The sequence below is a fragment of the Lynx rufus genome, unplaced genomic scaffold, assembly GCF_022079265.1.
Source record: "Lynx rufus isolate CCGP_SWC_20201006 ecotype Redwood Valley unplaced genomic scaffold, mLynRuf1.p SCAF_3, whole genome shotgun sequence".
NCBI lineage: Eukaryota > Metazoa > Chordata > Mammalia > Carnivora > Felidae > Lynx > Lynx rufus.
Window position 1 is genome coordinate 136,170,593 of NW_025814845.1, and position 19,018 is coordinate 136,189,610.

A 19,018-nucleotide genomic window follows, 5' to 3' on the forward strand; every position below is an offset into this window, starting at 1 on the left:
TTTCCTGCATTGCTGACACCCAGCCCTTTTGTAGAAGGTAGGCATGTCCATGGCTCATTAGAGAGTAGAAAACTCACTGAGCTGCAAAGCTTCCCAAGAGGTACAGGAGAAATTTTTCATAGGACGTACCCTGCTGGAAACCCCCAACTGAGAAGTCACTTATGGTGTTGTTGGAGAAATCTACCCATGGGGACTGCCATGAGCTGTTATAAATCATGTACTTTTAGAGTCAAGGGACTAAACCAGGAGTTGCACAAAGCTTTGGGACTAAAAAGTTGCACATAGTGCAGAAGTCTGCCAAGGAAAACACACCGGAACTTGAAAGAGAAACCTTCCACTGATGTGTTCTTCTAGTACTCTCTACCAAAAAAAGATGCCATCTGCTACAGGAGAAATATTTTCAAATATATTACAGAACTATCATTTAAGGGTGATTAGAGAGAAGACACAATGCATCAAAAAAACATCAATTTTCAGTATCTTTCAAGAAAAATGCCAAATTAGGAACACAAAAGGTCAGCGGTCTGATCTACTACAAGCCACATGTTTTTCACTACACACACTTTCTATCCTCATCATTCACCAATAAAGAGAACGAGAGGGGAGAGGGGATAACATATAGAGAATAAACTCAAAAGTATCCCAGGGCTGGACACATTGTTATTTTCAGTTTGTGAAAATTCATCAAACTGTAAATTTGTGGTTTATGCATTTGTCTGTAACATTTTTTAATAAAGATTTAAAATAAAATATCCTTGTTGCAAAGTTTAATTTCTGATTATTAGTGACTGCCTGTGCGTAGCACTCTATAGAATCCATGTCTATAGCCCTATTAACACGTATTTCTCTCTGTTGTAATTGCCTATTTAATTGCAATGCTCTGAATTGAAAATAATTTTATTTCCACATCCTAAATAAAGGTTTGTTAAAAAGGAACTAAAGAATGAGTTTACTTTGGAAGTAAAGACTTGTCAGTCATTCAAAACATGTTTTTCTATGACTTCTTGTATGTTTCCCATTTTTCCTCTACATGAAGATAATTGTCATTATATATGCTATCAGGAAGCTACTGCCAACAGTATTAATTATTTTATGGTAAAAACCAAATGACCCTCATTTAACTCCCTAAGTTCTTGCCCTTCAATGAAATTTACTAGTTGGACACCCAACTCATCCTCAATACTGAAAGTTGAAATGTCTTTGCCCTTCAATGGAAAATCATCCTAAATCTTAAAAGGTAGGTCTTTTTGACAGTGTTGTTAACATAAGAATCACTTTTTGTGGTAGACAGATTTCACTGATGGTCTCAATTACTTGCTTTTCTAAACAATGTAATTTGCTCTATATCTTTCTAGTCTTCTCTTTGACTATGACTTTTGCTATTTTAGTTACTCTGGCTAAAGTGATTTAGTAAATGTGATGCAAACAGAGACTTGAAAAAAAGAAAAGTGCATTTCTGCTTGCTCTATTACATGACTTGTCCTTCTCTCTTCTGGATTCTTGCCATTAACATAAGCACACGCAGATTAGCCTCCTACAAATTGAGAGACCCTATGGAGAGCTAAATCATCCCAACTGAGGCTGTTCAAGACTGAGCAGTTCATGGCTTACACACAAGTTTATTACATTGGACTGAGAAAATTAAGCAAGATCAGTCTAGTTTAATCCAGATCATCAAGGTCTCCATGCTAACCCAGAACCTTGCAAGAAATAATGAATGGTTGCAATTTTAAGTCATTTAATTTTGGAATAAAGTATCATGTAGCAATGTTAATTAGTGTAACTTTTTACCTCTGGCTGGAGTTTTCTCTTACTTGATTTTTTTTCATTATTAAAATTTTGTTTGGTTTTGTTTTCTTAAGAAATTATGTTCAGAGGCGCCTGGGTGGCGCAGTCGGTTAAGCGTCCGACTTCAGCCAGGTCACGATCTTGCGGTCCGTAAGTTCGAGCCCCGCGTCAGGCTCTGGGCTGATGGCTCAGAGCCTGGAGCCTGTTTCCGATTCTGTGTCTCCCTCTCTCTCTGCCCCTCCCCCGTTCATGCTCTGTCTCTCTCTGTCCCAAAAATAAATAAAAACATTGAAAAAAAAATTTAAAAAAAAAGAAATAATGTTCAGAGCACTTCACTGGAGTTATTGAATAGGCAAACTGAATAAGAATCAAAAAGCCACATGTAAGAACATTAAGTGATCACTTGGGTTTCTCAATAACTAGAGAGCATTTTTCTTCATATCAGCAATGAGAAATTATAAATCTAAATTGTATTACAACCAAAATAGAGAATATCATATACCATGAACTTTAAAATTACTTGGGATGAGTTAGCATCTGTAAATGCTGAGCCTACTAAATAATATAATTGATGAAAAATGAAATTAACAGTTAAAAATTAAATATACAGTAGTAATGTTCTGATTTCATTAAGAAAGTTGCAACATTTAAATAAAAAATGTTTTTAAAATCATTTGGAAGTCTTTTACAATCAAAAGGTGATAATTCAATAAATGTAGACTTACTGTTGTTTCATTATGTGTGAATTGACCCACAGGTTGTTATTAAGTAACATAACAAGTTTGATGACCATCAGTGAGGTAATAATGATGAACAGCCGAACAAAACCGAACAGTCTCATGTTTCATATCATTCTGCAAGTTAGGGGAAAGAATCTTATGATTTCATGATTAGTCATGAAATGCTGTTTATATGAGAAATTTATTACTGAATTTTTCTTCTCTGTGCAGTTAGATGATAACCCTATTATTGGCTCAGTTGTCTTTCGTAAGTTAGGAGACAATGGGGAGTATTGTTCTTCTAATTGCATGCACGACAGGTAAAATATAGGTCATATTCAAAAACAATGACTCTTTTTTTTACATTAATGCTCTGTTACCACGATAAGAATAAATAAGACTTTAAAAAATGAAGAACATTAAATAACTTCCCTAAGACTATTTCTTTCAGGAAATGTTTGTTGGATACCTTCTTTTTGACTGGCCACTTTGAATCTCAGGCAAAGGCTGCGTACTTGTCTTTTCATATGTCCTATGGGAAGGGATAATTTCCTTTTAACTAATCACAAAGAAAAAAGATATAATCGGTACTGAGGACCTGAATAAAGATGATTCTTTATTCTACTCCTAATCTTAAAAAAATTTTCAACTCTCCAATCCAATGGGTGCTTACTTAGAACAAAGATGTTTACAGAATTTATAAGAAGCTGATTATTTAGCATTTCAAAATGTTTATTTTTCTCTTTCTACTTATTCTTTCTGCTTTCTTCAGCTTTATTGGATGATATTATACATCCACATGCGTAAACTTAACCCACCAAAACTATGCTTATTAGAGAAGCCTGGTTGATGCTTTTGTTAACAACACTTTAATTCTAATTATTTATTTAAGTCATTGACTTTCTGAAAAATCAAAACTTGAATTTGAAATCCAGCTTTGTCACAGAGTGCTTTCAAGAAAACTGGAGAAAGCTGTTTCCACTCTCCAAGCTTCAATTTCCAAATATACAGAACGGGGTTGAAAACATTTGCTCACTTTATGTCACAAGTAGATCTGAGGAGAAAATGAAAATAAAATGATGTTTCGGAAAGCACTTTGTAAATTACAGTAAAATAGGACATATGACCCTTTTAATGGTAAGGAATTAAAAGTTTGTATATTAGCACATCTAATTTTGCATGCATTGAAGGTTTCCAAATGGGAGGTAAACATGTTAAAGTAACAATCAATATTATAATTACTTTTAGCAGTTCATTCCAACATCACCAATCAGTATAGTTTTCATACAGTTGGTAAAATTAAGATGTTCTGAAGTTCTTTTATAAATGCAGCTGTAGGGGCGCCTGGGTGGCGCAGTCGGTTGAGCGTCCGACTTCAACCAGGTCACGATCTTGCGGTCTGTGAGTTCGAGCCCCGCGTCGGGCTCTGGGCTGATGGCTCGGAGCCTGGAGCCTGTTTCCGATTCTGTGTCTCCCTCTCTCTCTGCCCCTCCCCCGTTCATGCTCTGTCTCTCTCTGTCCCAAAAATAAATAAAAAACATTGAAAAAAAATTAAAAAAAAAATAAATGCAGCTGTATATTCTTCTGTTTGGAAGGACTGTTTCTCTCACGGTTCCTTTTCTTTGGTCTACAAAGTCTCAGATAGCTTCGTCGTTCGGATGATAATTTCACATTTAGAGCAAAATGGTAAAGAAAAGCGTAACTGAGAATAAAGCGATACTTCCTCATTTGAGATTTTCTACACGTTTCTAAACTCATCAAAAAGGATGAAGTAAAAAGTCATAACTAAGAATCTTAAATAATTAGGATATATTCTTTAAAAACATTTTTTTACCTCATGTTAACATCTGTAGGAGAAAAACCACATGTGATATACTAATAGAAAATGTCATATGAGAGTTTTAAATTTTATATCAAAAAAAGAATATATGATTGCCTATGCAGTCTTGTCTCTTGCCATCAGGCTCACAGAGGCCTCTTTTGATTTCTTTCCAGCAGTCCAGAATCCTTTCCACCCTATAGTGCTCACACCTATTGCTTAGTGCACACCTTCCAGAACATCTCCTATATGTCCTTGAGATATTACACTAAATCTCCTGTTGGATAACATAAATGAAGTCCCCTCTGTATAATCTATCATATTACTCTATACTTTTTATTCTTAACTTTTGGTACAATTGCTATTAGCTTTTAAGTTTTATGTGACTATTTTTAATGATCTATCTCCATAGTCTTATCCATGAAGGCAGGTAGCATGTAGTTCACTACATGTCTTCAGCATGTAGCACCATGCCTGGCATATGGGAAGAGTGCAATAGACATTTGAGTGTGTTAATAAAATAAATCAATAATAATTTCTCTTTTTCAAATTTCCCAAGCATTTAGTTGGAAAATTATTTATTATAAACAACATTTTAAAGTCTATATCATGCTGAAAATAAGTTTATTTTACCTTTCATTAGACTTTTTATTAAGTGGTAGATCATTAAGTGTTGCTATTTAGATTTATTAGATAAAATTATGCTGCAGCATTCCGGTTTTAAACCCAACAAATATACTTAAACCTTAAATTATTTATTTCATTGGATTCCAGAGCATTTTATTTATTTATTATTTATTTATTTATTTATTTAAGAGAAAGCGAGAGAGTGTGAGCAGGGGAGGGGCCAGAGGGAGAGAGAGAATCATAGGCAGTCTCCATGTCCAGCACAGAGCCCCACGTAATCCTTCATCTTACAACCGTGAGGTCATGACCTGAGCTGAAATAAAGAGTTGGCCGCTTAATTGACTGAGCCACCCAGGCACCCCTCCACAGCAAATATTTTGTTTAAAGATGGTTATCAAAATTAAATTCAATCCTGATACGTCATGTGGCTAGTTTGCTGGATTGAATTAGGTCAAGCTATCAAGAACAATGACTGGTCTAATATTTTTTCCTACTTACAAGTTACTAAGTAGGTCTGCTCGAGTTCTGTGAATGCTGGCGGAAGACATGAGATTCCTGGGTCAGTGACAAAAGTCTTCCTTATTTGTAGTGCAGCAAGCAGCATGAGCTTCACACTTTTATCAGTTCCCCTTGCCCCGTCAGCCTTATGGGAATGATGCAAAGCAGCCCGGGTGAATGCTGCACATAGTAAGCAAGCCCAAACTCTGTTTTGGAGGGAGACACTATTTCCATTTTCAAGGACTGTATTCTACACAAATACCCTTACAAACATAGTCCTGAACAAAAACTGTCAGTGCCTCTGTTCAAAAGACATGCAAAAATGTTTAACACTCAACGGAAAATTGTTTTTTAATGTAGTCCTCATTTAATGGAAATCTTGCAGTTTATACTTTGAAATAATCACTTTATTCATTTTATCAGAGCAGTACATGTGTCAGAAAACTTTTATTTCCATACGTATATTTAAGCACACTAAATATGACACCAATTAAAGCGTATACTGGCTTGTTGAAACTCTTCTCGCTAATAAAAAATAGATAATACGCAGCCATAGAAATGTTGAATGTCGGCTTTCTTTCTTTTGGATTATATTTCTAGAGCCAATCATGTTGCACATTTGTAAAATGCTCCGTTGCATGTGTAAGGGTTACATATGCTCTAATCACAGAACTACGGTTTTGTTATAGAATGCTTAAGCTGGCAGAAGTGATAAAGATGAGATAGAGGTGTACATCACGTAATAACATCAAATATAATATCTCTTTTACTTTCCCAACGTATGCTGCTGGCCTCAGAAGAAAACTGATTCTATCCCTGCTTCAGCCCAATTTTGCTTTAAATTTGAGAAATTTGAGGTGATCTCATGGCTGAAGTCGGTAAATGCAATCCAGGTTTGCAAAATCTAGAAAGGACTGCTTTAAACAAGAGAGTGGGGGAGGATCATTTCAGTGGGGATAGCACATCACCCCTGCCATGGAAACCTAAATTCAAAATCAAATGATGAGGGGTTGAAATTGAAAATGAAGATTCTGCCACAAATTTCATTCTTGAAATGACAAGGCAGCTTCTTTGTAGTGATATGAAATTACTAACTTAAATCAACTTCTTCCATAATTTATTTCATTTATATTTTGGTTGTGGATGAAATTTCTCTGTAGATTTTATGTGCTATAGTTTTTGCATGGCAATTTCAGGTGCAGATATAATGAAAAATTGACTATCTATTTTCTATAGCCCCTTTTCTCATTCATAAGACAAAATAACCAACATAATTAAATTTTAAATTATGAAAGAAATATATAAAATTACTTGTAAGATAACTCAATTCAGTATATTTATTCCATCAAGGAATAAATGGACACAGAAGATCTGAATAATTTGCCCAAGGTCATAGAGTAGGTGAGGTCAAGAGATGAAAAAAATATAAACATAACTTCCTAGATCAATTATTTAAGTCATCGTCTTAAGGCTTTCTTTGCAATTTAATCATTAATACTATATGAAGAAAACTGAAATATCTTTTTCTTCTATTCTTTTCTTTTCTTTTTTTTTTTTTTTAGACCTTTGCCTGAAATACAATATATGAAAGCCATTATAACAAATCTTCTAAGTGAAGACCATCTGTTTGGACTAGAAGGAAAATATAGATAAAAGTCTTCCAGTGTGACATCAATGGGTTAATGGGTCGGTCCCAAGTGAGAGCTGGGGGCCACTCACAGTGTTAACTTGAGAATAATGCTTTGGACTAGAGAAGCCATTTTGGCCAGGTGTGGCAGGCTTTTAGCCAAAGATGAAGAATCAGCAGACACACCTTTAGATCAAATTATGAGAGCAGAGCTATAGCAGAAACAGAGACAATGGAGGAGGGGTGTCCAGAACTCTTGGGGATACCATGCCCATTCCAAGATGCTTCTGAAGCCAGGATAGGAGAAGTGGCATTCAAACACTAGAAGGTAAATATATTTTCCTAGATATCTCTAGAACTATTAAGGTGGGATGCCTGGTGAAAATGGGACAAAGGTACATAAACCTGGTGCTGGCAAAGCAGTTTTGAGTATAAATGGAAGAGACTATGTGTTAAACAGTGTGGGGAGCCTCATGTGGATCACCTTTTCCATACTGACAAGATTCCTGGGTGGTGGGCAAGATGAGCCTCATTTTACAGAAGAAAAAACTAAGGCTAAGAGTGGTGAATTCCCATTGCTAGGAAGTAGCAGGGCCCAAAGTTTGAGCCAACCTTGGTTGGTGGGCTTGTTTCTTTTTCATAAGGTGCTTAGCTACAGCCAGGTACCTGCTTTTGGAAGCCTAGTGGATACAATAAAAGGAGCAAGAAACAGAAGTAACATTGTGAGAGAATTTGCCACAGACCTGAGCTGATACACAAGGAGGGGGTGGCTTCCTGATACAACTGGAAAAATAGGCACAAAATAGGCACAAAGTGGGTGGACAGTCCAGTTACTCAGCTGTGGTTGGGACAATGGGTGAGAAGAGAAACATTTGAGGGATTCTCAGGTTCTCAGCCTGAATGTGGATGTTTGGATTTCCTAGTCATCAAGGAAGAAGGAAGAGAAGTGATTTTCCATTTCTTCTCAGCACCAGTGAAGCATTTACTGGTTGAGTAGGTGGGGGAGAGGCTGGAGAGGGGTGTGAAGAGAAAGCATATTTTTTTCTTCAGTGGCCAGCGGAAGGCAGCCACAGCGCAGCACCACTCCTTGGCACTGGGGTAGCCAGATCTCCTACCTCCCAGGGAGCAACATAGGATGTGGAGGTCTGGTTGAGGCACTGACCAGGTCCTGCATGCAGCCACCACTCCCACATGAGTCTGAGGACATTCTGACATGTCTCAGTAGTTATCATACAGTATGGTGTGCCTTTCCATTAAGGTGTGGACTTCACGAGGGCAGGATTGTATCTTTTTTAAAAGCTATGGTCTTAGGTCAGATTTACCTATGAATATACTCTGAGGATCAGTTGGGAATGTTCTCAGGAGCAATACCTGTTAGAACATGAGAGAAAGGATGAATGGTGATGGGATTAGAACAGAGGCCATGGGGAGCTTGGAGTGTGGCTGGATACAGGCTCATGACATGACATGTCCAAGAGCAGGACATATCTATTTCTATTTCTTTAAATGTATTTTTAAAATATTTTAAAAGATCTTTATAAAAGATTAAAAGTAAGTATGTAGTAAGTATGTAACTTACTACATACACTCTTATGATAACTGTAGCCTTTATCACTAATTACCTAAGAATTAGCAATATGTTATATGTTTTTGTTTATAAATGAATTTTTTATCCTTTGTAAATATTCATGAAACACTCACTAGGGAGTATATGGTATTCAAGGTCCTCTGTATACCAAAGTGTACCAACTAACCAAGAAATTGCCATCAGGAAGCTTAATTACAGTGAGGACAATACAACAGTAAATATAGACAAGAACTAATTTCTTAGCGCAAAATTATGGGAAAAAAAATTTAGGGTAGAAAAGTTATTTTGGATGGAATGGTCATATAAGGCCTCTCTGCCAGGGCATATCTTACTAACGAAACTATAAGCTTGAAAAGGAACCAGCCATGGGAAGGGCCAGAAAGAAAAGGGAGATGCTCAAGCTCAAAGCCCCAAAGGCCAGAGCCATTGGCGTTAAATCTGTGAATATCACAGCACTTACTTCAGGCTGGATGAGTTCATCTGGAGAAAAGAGAAGGGGGTTAAATCTGGCCGTGCCAAAATCTATAGATTGTTAGTGAAGGACGAGTTGGCAAACAAGAAGACTCAAGATCCTCCAGAAGCACAAAAATAAAACCAGCAATGTGCCAAGAGAGAAAGCCAAGAGAGAAAAGAGATTCCTCACATTGTGTGCCTTCTAATAATTAACAACTTTTTTTTTAGCGTTTATTTATTTATTTTTGAGAAGAGAGAGAGAGCACAAGCGCGCGAGGGGCAGAGAGAGAGGGAGACACAGAATCCAAAGCAGGCTCCAGACTCTGAACTGTCAGCACAGAGCCCGACTCACAAACCATGAGATCATAACCTGAGCCGAAGTTGGACACAACCAATTGATCCACCCAGGCGACCCTAATAATTAACAACTTCTCAACGTTTATTTATTTTTGGGACAGAGAGAGACAGAGCATGAACGGGGGAGGGGCAGAGAGAGAGGGAGACACAGAATCGGAAACAGGCTCCAGGCTCTGAGCCATCAGCCCAGAGCCTGACGCGGGGCTCGAACTCACGGACCGCGAGATCTTGACCTGGCTGAAGTCGGACGCTTAACCGACTGCGCCACCCAGGCGCCCCAATAATTAACAACTTCTAATGCAGAACTTCAATTAATTGCCAAAATTGAAAATAAAATAAATAAAAATAAAAAAACAAAGTATAACTTCAATATTACTTTAGAATAAAGGAAAAGCAATAAAATAATAGATACATAAAAGTAATTTGAATAATAACTTGAAATATTGTATTCATATTATTAAAAGAAGATGTTTTATGCCTACTACTTTCAGGATAATAAATAGTACATAATTCAATAACACAGTAATCAAAGAACAAGGATTTATTTCACGGTATTCATTAGTGTGTTTTTTCACTAAAGGAAAATAAAATCAGTGGCATTTTATAAGGCTAGAATAGTCAGCTTTCTCTATTTTGGCCTTTACCAGAACCAGTGTATGATCAGGATGAATGAATTTGGTGCTTGAAATCCACACCATTGTGATATTCATTAGCGCCCGCTGCCACATTAACATAAACTTGTGATATGATTTTCTAGATTCTTTTAACAACAATAAAAGTTCACACAGTTCACTTGGACTTTGGAAGTAGGGAAGACACAATATCTTTATCAGGGCATTACTTCAATGAAGGCATATAAGGCTATGAAGCTTCAGAGGGAATTTCTGCTTGTGAACTGAAAAACTGGTAAACAGTGCTGTAGGGGTCTGTTTCTGTAGGGAAAGGTATTGAAGTAGAATCTATTCTAAAAGCAAGAATTATGTGATGAAGACAAATCCCATACCTCTTTTTGTCTCAGAATTACCATCTACAAAATGGGAATGTTAGTGATAATCTTATAATATTAATGATGTTACAAGGTTCAATGATTCTATTTGTAAAATATACCGACAAATGTGTCTGCAACACTGCAATTGTAACATAAATATATATTATTGCTGTTCTGTTATTATAATCTTAAGTACTTTAACAATTCTACCTTATGACTGAATACTGAAATTCAGAAAAGCCTGTAGCTAAAAAAGGTACTAACAAATCCTTTTTTTTCTTTTTTCCCTTTTTTTTAGTATTTTTAAATTTTATTTTAGACAGAGAGAGCACACACAAGTGGGGAGGAAAGGCAGAGGGAGAGAGGAGAGAGAATCTTAAGCAGGTTCCATTCACAGCGTGGAGCCCAACGCAGAGTTTGATCTCACGACCCTGGCGTTCATAACCTGAGCCGAAACCAAGAGTTAGACACTCAACTGGCTGAGCCACCCATGCACCCTGGTACTAACAAATCTTTAACCAAGCCTGAAGGAAACTGTATCTATTGAACTCAAAATATAATCATAGAATTTCTTATAAACTAAAACTAATTATGTGACAATTCACAGTAGTGCATCTAGTGTAATGCTCTCAAAACTTAACATGGTGGCCTAATCATATAAGTGCTCATAGGATGCTGATGCTGATGAAGAAGAAGGCCCCGAGACAGAAAGACTACAGAGTAGAGCAGGAAAACAGGGGGACCAGAAGGCAAAATCCCTGATAATGTCTTCAAATATTATCCAGTTTAAGAAAACATACAGGTAAATCCATATGCAATAACCTTTATCTGCATTTCAAAAATATTCATCTGAGTTTTCCTTTAAAGAACACATTCCTTCAGCATCTTTTAAATGAAAAATTAAAAGTTTTGTTTCATATGTAACTTTTCCGGAACATATATTGTCTGTGAACTAACAATGTATGTAGAGAATACATACATTTAAGTCTGAAGGTCTGAAGAGGTCTGAAATGTATGTAGAGAATACATACATTTAAGTCTGAAGAGAATAAATACAATTAAGTCTGATGGTCATGTTTAAAATAGTCATTTTCTGTGAAGACTTTGAATTGAAACAAACATAAAATATGCAAAACATGAACTCCTAATGTAGCTCAATTATATTTCATATATCATTGACCAATTAATCAAATGAGTTTTATGTTTATTTTGTTATTTAATCCTTATTACATTCCCAAATTCTTCTTATGTTTAAAGAAGGAAAATAGTTGAGTGCTTAAATTTAAAATATAGTATTGGCTTATACACAATAATTGCTATTTAAAATACTCTTGCTTACAATTTATTTGAACTCCTTAAAGTGGGAGTTTCACAGTGTGGTTTTTTATATTAGATAGGGCTAATATTTTCTGTGATATCTTGACATTCTTATTTAGTAATTATCTTATCTCAGAATTATACAAAATCAAGTTAATAAAATTAGTATAAATTTAAAGCTTAATTATTCTGTATGGATTCTGATAAACTTTCCAGTCTTATTCCAGTATGAACCAAATGATCTGATGTTGAACAATTATGTGATCCTGAGAAAGCTGGGCTCCTTGAATTTCAGTTTCCTTATCTTTAAAAAAATTTGTTTAGCATTTATTTATTATTGAGAGACAGAACATGAGCATGGGAGGGGCAGAGAGAGGGGGAGACACAGAAACCAAAGCAGACTACAGGCTCTGAGCTGTCAGCACAGATCCCGTTGTGGGGCTCCAATTCAGGATCATGACCTGAGCCGAAGTTGGTCACTTAACTGACTGAACCACCCAGGCACCACCAGTTTCCTTATCGTTTAAAATAAGATTAGTATAACTGAATTTATTTGATTAAATAAGTTTAGATCGGCAAATCTTCTAGTATACTATCCATCACAAAATAGACATTAGTTAAAGTAGAAGTTTAAAGAAGTAATTTAGCAGAGTGACAAGAGCAAGGATTTTGAAATCAGAACCTTGGAAAGGACTTGAATTCCATTCTCTACTCTTGGATTCCATTTCACAAGTCAACTGGCTTCACTAATTAGTAAGAATAAAAATGTTTATGTTGCATAATACAAGCACATGAAGTTTCTGGTAAATTGCAAGTAATCACAATCATTGTCATTTATGACTGTATTCCAACAACTTATTCTCATTAATAAACCTTTTACCTATACTCTGGTAGCAAACCATTTCTATATTGCACGCAGTATACAATACACTATATTTAAAATAAGTTTATTCCCAGAGACTATGTATTCACAGTCACTCCAAATTCACCAACACCTCTTCATCATCCAATGGTTGACGATCTCAAAAATATGGGAGTAAAAGAGAACTTCAATTTAAATATAGGATTGCAATCAGGTGTCCATTACTATCTGTTATGGAACCTCAATTAAAGAGATTCATTGAGATAATAGAAATTGTAACCAATCAACCAGATGAAATGATCATGTAGAACAAATAAAGGGGAGAATCTTCCTGAATAATTAGGAGTCCATATAATCCTTTCTTCCAGATTTATACACAAAGGCTATATTATATACAAAAAAAAAAATCAAATGTTGTAATTATATCTAAGGTAAAAAGATTCTGATTTTTTGCCTCTTTATAAAATATCAAAATCTTTAAACATAAAAAATATTTAGAATCATACAATACTCTTGTTATCTTATAAAATATTATTAATTTTTCATTATAAGCACATCAATCCATGTAGCATGGAAAGAAATCTAAAAATATGTGAAAATGGGATATAATTCCCCTCATTAGATCAAATAAACATCATAATGAAATGGTACAAATATTCTCCATCTCTTCAGTGCTCCTATATTTATAATATCAGTGTACTTCCAATACCATCAACATTTTCCATAATCATGTGTATAGAAACTTTTTACTAGGCTATTATAGCAATACATTTTTTTAAACTGTAGCATGCATAGCTTTCCTTCTGTCAAAATTATTTTATTAAGCCATCTTTTAAAATTGTTTGGATTATATCTGCTACTCAGCAACCATATTCTCTTACTTCTGGTAATTGGACTTTTAAAAGAGCAACAATTCTCTTTCACCCTTTCTTTTTTTTTTCTTTTTTTACTAAGTATATCTTCAGATTTTGTTACTTTATTGTTTGAAAAATGGAAATAATTGTGCTAAACACTTCACAAACCTAATATCGTGTGTGAAAAGTGTACCATCCTCACTTTACAATGAAGAAAGAGGCTCCAAATCTCCTCAGCCTAGAGAAGACATCTAGTTAAAGGCAGAGAAGGACTTCATAATGGTAGAGCCCAGCCTTCACACAGCTCCTTATGGCATGTCATGCATTGCCGTAGCTCAATACTTAAATCATGGTTAAGAACAAAATGCAACTTTACCACCGTGATATTTTCGTTTTTCACTTATTATTTTATAAGTATTATTAATGCGGATTGGTGTTTCTGAGTATTTCCATAATTTGCTTCTTTCAACTTTTTTAAATTCAATCCTCAGGGGATAAACCCCAAGGTTGTATCTGTGAAGCCCATGTTGAGATCTCTACATATTCATTACGTCATTCTTGTGTGGGGCCATGCTAATCTTCTCTGTTTCATTTCAATTTTAGTACATGTGCTGCCCAAGGGAGCACTCTACATATTCATCACTGTTTAAAATTTATGTAGTTTGCAGGGAAAAGCATACATTAGGAATATGTATAAACAAGTTTAAGTTTAAAAACTGTAACTATTTTATTTGTTTTATATTTAAGATAGGTCACCTGATTTTTGAGATATCTAGTTTGTATTATTATAGTCCAACAACACTCTTACAGGAAATTATTTTGATTTTTGTTGTCGTGGAAGTTGGTACTAGACAAGCATGTGGCTAGATAAACAGGGGCCAGAATGGTTTGGGCTACTACCAATCTAACCAAAGCTATATTCATTTAATGGATTTCTTGACACAGTGTTCATGTTTTTTTTCCCCTGAAGCCTCAAGTCTCACTCAAGAAACTACCATGATAGGCATAGAAACTTTTTACCTACTTTATAGAGAAGATGTCTGAGCTCTTGTATGTTCTCTCCTCTCTTATTTAAAATATACTCTTGTTTTTTTTAATGTAATCTGCATATCGTTTGTATCAAAGTCTCAATGAGTGCTTGTTTAAAAATACAGATTACTTTTTCCAGCTAATTACTAGATCTTGAGAAGGAATAAAGCACTTCACAATGAAATTCTCCCAGAGATGATTTTTAACATAAAATAATTTTTAAGACACACTTAACATACTTTTGTCTTTTTGCCTTTCTTAGTGAAAAAGTAAATAAATAAAGTTCCCCTACATTTCTAAGAAGGAAATATTTACTTTTCTTAAACATATTATCTCACATATTCCTTTTGTCACTCTTTGCAAAATGTCCTGCTTTATCCCCAGTCCTAATTTAGTTAAAAGCCATTATTTATTGGCTTATGTAACGTTCATGTTAAGCCCTTTCTATCATGGCATTATTTGATCTAGAAGTAAAAGTTAAAAATTAGCCAAAAGATTTGGTTTTGTAAGTGAGATATCAGCAATTTTGTTAGCACTTCCTCCTCCACTTTTTTTGTCTGTGTGACTAAAATGTGTACATGATGTCCAAAGTGCAACCACCATCACAAAGGAAGGCACAGAATGAGGGATGGAGGAGCCCAGGTCCCGAGGCCGCAGCTGATCAACCATTCCATCTCCAGCCTGTCCAATTTTGACATGAGTTATGAAAGACAAACACATCCTTACTTATTTAAGCCACTGTTTTTTGAGTTTTATCTTACTTGTATTCATATTCAACTCCTAGTTAAGACAATGTATAGATTTGATCAGGAACAATTTCAACTTTATTTTTTAATTGTTTTGATCACAATGTTGTTCAGGAATTTCCATTGCCCTACCCTTACTCCATTTTCCCAGATATTTTGTTAATATCAAAGTTAGTACCTGGAAATTCTACCTTTGGGTAAAAAATGGATCCTGGATATCATTGGATGTCATGAATATCTGGCATTTGTTGTTTCTACACCTCTATTCTGATTTTTATATGATATATTCATTTTCAGGCTGACTATATCCACATAATGGCTCCCATAATAGAATTTCTCAGGATGTGACCCCAGAAGTATATCCTTATAAATCTAAGCAGAGCAGAAAGAGCTCAAAAAATCTATCCATTCATCCAAAACTTGGGATTGATATTGACTACATGTTTTGGTTTTGGTGACTATGGTGTTATATGTGCCCCATCTGGAACTAAGGATGAGGTCATCTTCATCCAGACCCATGGACACAGAGTCATGGAGAGACGGTTATCTAAGAAGATAAAGAAATTCTGGGCTGGCAAAATTAAAAACAAAGAAACAAACAAAAAAAAAAAAAACCCCAACACTTTCCACTCTACTACTGCCTTACTTTTTACATTTTATATTTGCCTGGAATGCTACAATATCTATTTTTTTCTTAAGCACCCTGTTTTCAATACTTCAGTTGCATTCTTTAACCAACTATTTCTTCCTACATCTAAATCCCTTTAATATCTTCCATTGAACTATGCTTGTATACGAGAAACTGAGCAGAACTTTCCACTACTGCCTAAGGCAAGAGAGTTTGGAATTTGAGTCTAGTGATATAGTCTGCCTACTAGAAAAAGAAAAAAAACAAACACAAAAACAAAACAAAAAAAAATGATCCCTCTTCAGAAAAAGAAAAAAGAATCCACAGTGTTCATAACATATTGTTCTTACTATACACTATCCAATTAAAAATAAACCAGACAAGCAAATTGAAAAACAGGACCAAACTCAAGAGAAAAAAAAATCTGTCAATAAAAGCTAATACTTAGATGACTGAGCTATTGCATTAAGTAAATAAGGAGTTTACAAGGATACTATAAATAGGATCAAAGATTCAAAGAAAAAAAAGGAATGACAAAAAAAATCTTGAGGCATGTGGGTGGCTCAGCCAGTTAAGCATCCGACTCTTGATCTCAGCTCAGGTCACGACCTTACAGTTGATGAGACACAGCCCATGTGTTAACTCAATCAACAAGACATGACAGAAGCTGTATAGCTCTACATCTCCCAAAAATTGTTTTTATTGTCAAAATCTTTTCCCACCAAGAAAGTTCATATTTTAGAAGTTTTCAATGGTAAATCCTAGACAGACTAAGGAATGAACTAATATGCCAATCTTACAAACACTTCCACAAGTACAGAAGAAAGCACCTCTCAACATATTTTATGAGCTCAGAAAAAATTTGATGTCACAACATGAGAAAAACATTGCTAAAATAGAATATTATAGCATTTCATAAATATAGACAAAACTTTTAAAATGTTAGTATTGGAAAACAGCAATATATGTAAATGATAATACATAAAAAGATAATATAGTATGAACAAATAGAGTTATTCCAGGAATGAAAAGTTAGTCTAAACCTTAAAAACTAAATACCATAATCTACTATGTTATCAGAAGAGCATGATCACGTTAATAAATGAAGAAAAAAAACACTGGACAATTTTCAACTCTCATTAATAATAAAATTCTCTGAATACCAGGAACAGAAAATAACTACCTCAATCTGATAAACGATATCTTGGTCATTACAATAAATCATGCCCAATTTGCTTTATCCAGGAAACCAAGGTTGGTGCATATTATAAAATTCAACTTCCAGTAAAAGATTAAAAGAGAAAATTCGTAAGACCATCCCAATAACTGCTGAAAAAAATAACATTTGATAGAAAAGAATCTTTGATGATAACATTTTTAGGACATTCAGAATAAAATAAACTTCCTTTATCTGCCAACAGGTATTCAAAATGTCTAGAGCAAACATCCTATTTAAGGGTCAGACCCTTAAAGCTTCCTTTTGAGACTTGAAGAAGAGAAAAATTCCCATTATCATCATTTTCACTCAACATTTTACTGGAGTTTCTAAAAGGTGCAGTAAGTCAAGGAAAAGGAATAAAAGCAGAGACAGGAAAGATGTATTCACAGAAGTAAGGACAAAATTATGAATTTTCAATAAAGTGTCAAGTGAAAATACATATAACATACTTGTGTCTTCAACATGCGAAATATTATTTATATCAACACTTAAACATTTATTTTTTAAATTTATGAATAGATTTTTGAGAAATAAAGAAAGCCTCAGTTCTATTCTAACTTTATTTCTAGAGTTTCTTGATAGACTCACAGAAATATCAAGCATCACAAGGGGTGGTGGCAGTTAAAATTATATGTAGATACACATACACAGACACAGACACACACCCAGTTGTATTTGAGATTATATCTGGAACTCATCCTTGACAATAGGAATTTTCTCAACTTTTTGGCCCATGTTTCATTTCATAAGATATTGACTCCAATTAGAAATTATGATATTAATGAATACCATTCCTGTCTCATTCTCAAGTGTGCTAACAATGACAAAAACATTAGAAGGTGAATTTTTATTTATTTTTTATTTTTTATTTATCACTACAAACATGCTTTCATTCCAATTATTCCATTTTTATTTCAACATTTATGTGGTATTAAATTAAATACATGACTACCAAATGACCATATATTTAAAAAATTGAAATCTGAGGGATGCCTGGGTGGCTCAGTCGGTTAAGCTTCTGACTCTTGATTTTGCCTAAGTATATGATTCCACAGTTTGTGAGTCAAACCTTATGTCAACTTCTGCACTGATAGCACAGAACCTGCTTGGGATTCTCTTCTTTCCTCTCTCTTTCTGCCCCTCCCCTGCTTGTGCATTCTCTCTCTCAAAATAAATAAGTAAACATTTTTTTTATTTTTATTTTTTTTTAAATTTTTTTTTCAACGTTTTTATTTATTTTTGGGACAGAGAGAGACAGAGCATGAACGGGGGAGGGGCAGAGAGAGAGGGAGACACAGAATCGGAAACAGGCTCCAGGCTCTGAGCCATCAGCCCAGAGCGTGACGCGGGGCTCGAACTCACGGACTGCGAGATCGTGACCTGGCTGAAGTCGGACGCTTAACCGACTGCGCCACCCAGGCGCCCCATAAGTAAACATTTTTTAAAAATTTAAATCTAAAATATTGTATCTAGACTCTTTATAAAATATATTATGCTTATTGCTCATTAAGATTATTTATAGTTTTTATATTAGTTAAATGAAATCCTTGTTTGTCAGGATATGTCAGTTATGTTAGCAACAAAACCATTTCCTGTGTAATTTTTCATAATAGTTTACTTTAAATTAGTTTTAGGTTCACATGAGACACTCTTAAATGCAGAGAACAAACTGAGGGCTGATGGGGGTGGGGAGTTGGGAGAGTGGGCAAAATGGGTGATGGACATTAAAGAGGGCATTTGTTAGGATGAGCACTGGGTGTCATATGTAAGTGATGAACCACAGGAATCTTCCTAAAGCCAAGATTACAGTGTATGTTAACTAACTTGACAATAAATAAAAAGCAAAATAAAATAAAATAAAATAAAATAAAATAAAATAAAATAAAATAATAAATTAGT

At 34.8% G+C, this 19,018-nt stretch overlaps 1 protein-coding gene and 1 non-coding gene across 4 annotated transcripts in view; both read right to left on the reverse strand.

Moving 5' to 3' along the window:
• FSTL5 (follistatin like 5) overlaps positions 1-19,018 on the reverse strand; it is a 730,171-nt gene that overhangs the window by 208,838 nt on the left and 502,315 nt on the right. The gene's annotated exons all lie outside the window — the stretch shown is intronic.
• Positions 14,016-14,124, reverse strand: LOC124521418 (U6 spliceosomal RNA). The gene has a single exon (XR_006964513.1). It is a non-coding gene; the product is annotated as a U6 spliceosomal RNA (small nuclear RNA).